The sequence below is a fragment of the Colobus angolensis genome, unplaced genomic scaffold (assembly GCF_000951035.1).
Source record: "Colobus angolensis palliatus isolate OR3802 unplaced genomic scaffold, Cang.pa_1.0 Scaffold19, whole genome shotgun sequence".
Classification (NCBI taxonomy): domain Eukaryota; kingdom Metazoa; phylum Chordata; class Mammalia; order Primates; family Cercopithecidae; genus Colobus; species Colobus angolensis.
In genome coordinates this window covers 12218992-12222841 of record NW_012115043.1, presented here as the reverse complement: position 1 = coordinate 12222841, position 3850 = coordinate 12218992, and the positions used below count along the sequence as shown (strand labels likewise).

The 3850-nt window shown below is 37.2% G+C and overlaps 1 protein-coding gene and 1 pseudogene across 1 annotated transcript in view; both read left to right on the top strand.

Moving 5' to 3' along the window:
* Positions 1-3850, top strand: part of FAM81A (family with sequence similarity 81, member A) — a 99512-nt gene that overhangs the window by 49280 nt on the left and 46382 nt on the right.
* Positions 220-723, top strand: LOC105510612 (annotated as a pseudogene).

The following is a 3850-nucleotide window of genomic DNA, read 5'->3' as shown; positions in this document are numbered from 1 at the left end:
AGAGAGAGAGAGAGAGAGAAAGAAAAGAGGGAGGGAGGGAAGGAAGGAGAGAGAGAGAGACAGGGAGAGAGAAAGGAAAAGAAAGAAATAGAAAAAAAGGAAAAGAAAAAGAAGGGAGGGAGGGAGGGAAGAAAGAAGGAAGGAAGGAAAGAGAGAGAGAGAAAGAGGAGCTGGGATGAGCTGTGCTCCTGGAGGAAGCAAGGGAGCCCAGCTGGAGCCATGGCCAGTACAGTGGTAGCAGTTGGACTGACCATTGCTGCTGCAGGATTTGCAGGCTGTTATGTTTTGCAAGCCATGAAGCATATGGAGCCTCAAGTAAAACAAGTTTTTCAAAGCCTACCAAAATCTGCCTTCAGTGGTGGCTATTATAGATGTGGGTTTGAACCCAAAATGACAAAATGGGAAGCAGCATTCATACTAGGTGTAAGCCCTACTGCCAATAAAGGGAAAATAAGAGATGCTTATCAACGAATTATGCTTTTAAATAATCCTGACAAAGGAGGTTCACCTTATATAGCAGCCAAAATCAATGAAGCTAAAGATCTACTAGAAGGTCAAGCTAAAAAATGGAGTAAATGTATGATGAATTTTAAGTTCATATTAGTTTATGTATATGAATACTAAGTTTTTATAATAAAATGCCTCAGAGCTACAATAGAAAGATGAAAGAAAAGAAAGAAAGGGAAAGAAAAAAAAGAAAGAAAGAAAAGAAAGAAAGAAAGAAAAAGGAAGGAAGGAGGGAGGGAGGAAGGAAAGAAGGAAGGAAGGAAAAGAAAGAGGGCAAGACAGAAAGAAAGAAAATTAAAAAGAAGCAGAAATTCTGGAGCAGAAAAATGCTAGTGACATACTGAAGAATGCATCAGTCTGATAGCAGAATTGATCAAACAGAAGAAAGAATTAGTGAGCTTGAAGCCAGGCTATTTGAAAATACACAGTCAGAGGAGACAAAAGAAAAAAAAGAAATAAAAAAGAATGATGCACAAGATCTACAAGATCTAGGAAGTAGCTTCAAAAGGATAAATCTAAAAGTTACTGGTTTTTAAGGGGACGTAGAGAGAGAGATAGTGGTAGAAAGTTTATCGAAAGGGATAACAGAGAACTTCCCAAAAAAAAGATATCAAAATTCAAGTACAAGAAATCAAAATTCAAGCACAAGAAGGTTATAGAACACCAAGCAGATTTAACTCAAAGAAGACTACCTCAAGGCATTTAATAACCAAACTCCCAGAGGTCAAGGATAAAGAAGGGATCCTAAAGGCAGCAAGACAAAAGAAACAACATACAATGGAGCTCCAATACGTTTGGCAGCAGACTTGTGGCATGACATATTTAAAGTGCTGAAGGATAAAAACACTTAGCATAAAACCTACCATAGTGTATCTGGTGAAAATATCCTTCAAACGTGAAGGAGAAATAAAGACTTTCCCAGACAAACAAAAGCTGAGGGATTTATCAACACCAGGCCTGTCCTACAAGAAATGCTAAAAGGAGTTCTTCAACATGCAAGAAAAGAATGTTGATGAGCAATAAGAAATCATCTGAAGGTACAAAACTCACTGGTAATAGTAAGTACACAGAAAAACCCAGAGTATTATAATACTCCAATTGTGGTATGTAAGCTATTCATTATCTTAAATAGCAAGATGAAAAGATGAACCAATCAAAAATAATAACTTTTCTAGACATAGACAGTAAAATAAGATATGAATAGAAACAACGAAAAGTTAAAAAGTGTGGAGATGATGTTAAAGTATAGATTTAGCAGCACTCCTGAATATATATGTAATATATATGTATGAAAATAAAGTATAGAGTTTTTACTAGTTTTCTTTTTGCTTGTCTGTTAGTTTGTTTGTAAGTGCCTACATCAAAAAAGAAGAAAATCTTCAAATAAACAATCTAAGGATATGTCTTAAAGAATCAGAAAAGCAAGAGCAAACCAAACTCAGTGGAAGAAAGGAAATAATGAAGATCAGATCAGAAATAAGTGAGATGAGAACAATACAAAAAAATCAATGAAACAAAAAGTTGGGTTTTTGAAAAGATAAGCAAATTGACAAACTTTAGCTAGACTAAGAACAAAACAGAAAAGACCCAACTAAATAAAATCAGAGATGAAAAAGAAGACATTACAACCGGTATCACAGAAATTCAAAGGATCATTAGAGGCTACTATGAGCAACTATATGCCAAAAAATTAGAAAACCTAGAATAAATGGATAAATTCTTAGATACATACAACCTACCGCAACTGAATAATGAAGAAATCGAAAACCTGAACAGACCAGTAACAAGTAATGAGACTGAAGCCGTAATAAAAAAGCCGCCTAGCAAAGAAAAGCCCAGGACCCAATGGCTTCACTGGTAAATTTTACCAAACATTTAAAGAGAATTAATAGCAATCATACTCTAACTATCTGAAAAGCAGAAGAGGAGGAAATACTTCCAAACTCATTCTACGAGGCCAGTATTACCTTGGTACCAAAATTAAACAAAGAAGCAAAAAAAACAAAACCAAAAAACAATAAAAAAACCTACAGGCCAATATCCCCGTTGAATATTGATGCAGAAACCCTCAACAAAATACTAGGAAACGGAATTCAGCAACACGTTAAAAAGATCATTCATAATTACCAAGAGGGATTTATTCCAGGGATGCAAAGATGGTTCAACATATGCGACCAGTCAGTGTGATACATCATATCAACAAAATGAAAGACAAAAAACATATGATCATTTCAACTGATGCTGAAAAAGCATTTGATAAAATTCAACATCCCTTCATGAGAAAAAACCTCAAAAAACTAAGTATACAAGGAACACATCTCAACATAATAAAAGCCATATATGACAGACCCACAGTTAGTATCATACTAAATGGGGAAGAATGGAAAGTCTTTATCTAAGATCTGAAACACGGAAAGGATGCCCACTTTTACTACTGTTATTCCACATAGTACTAGATGTCCTAGCTAAAGCAATCAGACGAAAGAAAGAAAGGGCATCCAAATTGGAAAGGAAGAAGTCAAATTATTCTTGTTTGCAGATGATACGATCGTATATTTGGAAAAGCCTAAAGACTCCACCAAAAAACTCTTAGTACTGATAAACAAATTCAATAAAATTTCAGGATACAAAATCAACATACAGAAATCAGTAGCATTTCTATATGCCAATGGGGAACAATCTGAAGAAGAAGTCAAGAAAGTAATCTCATTTACAATTGCTATAAATAAAATTAAATACTGGCCAGGTGCTGTGGCTCACGTCTGTAATCCCAGCACTTTGGGAGGCCAAGGTAGGCAGATTACTTGAGCTCAGGAATTTGAGACCAGCCTGGGTAACATGGTGAAACCCCGTCTCTACCAAAAATACAAAAAAAATAGCTGAGCATGGTGGTGCGTGCTTGTGGTCCCAGCTACTTGGGAGGCTGACGTGGGAAGATTGCTTGTGCCTTGGGGGCAGAGGTTGCAGTGAGCCAAGATTGTGCCACTGCTCTCCAGCCTGGATGACAGCACAAGACCCTGTCTCAATAATTAAATAAATAAATATAGGCCAGGCACAGTGGCTCACGCCTGTAATCCCAGTACTTTGGGAGGCTGAGGTGGGTGGATCAGTAGATCGAGACCATCCCTGCTAACATGGTGAAACTCTGTCTCTACTGAAAATACGAAAAAATAAAAAAAAAAGCCGGGCATGGTGGCAGGCACCTGTAGTCCCCAGCTACTTAGGAGGCTGAGGCAGGAGAACAGTGTGAACCCGCGAGGCAGAGGTTGTAGTTAGCTGAGATCGTGCCACTGCACTCTAACCTGGGCAACAGAGCAAGACTCCATCTCAAAAATAAAAAATA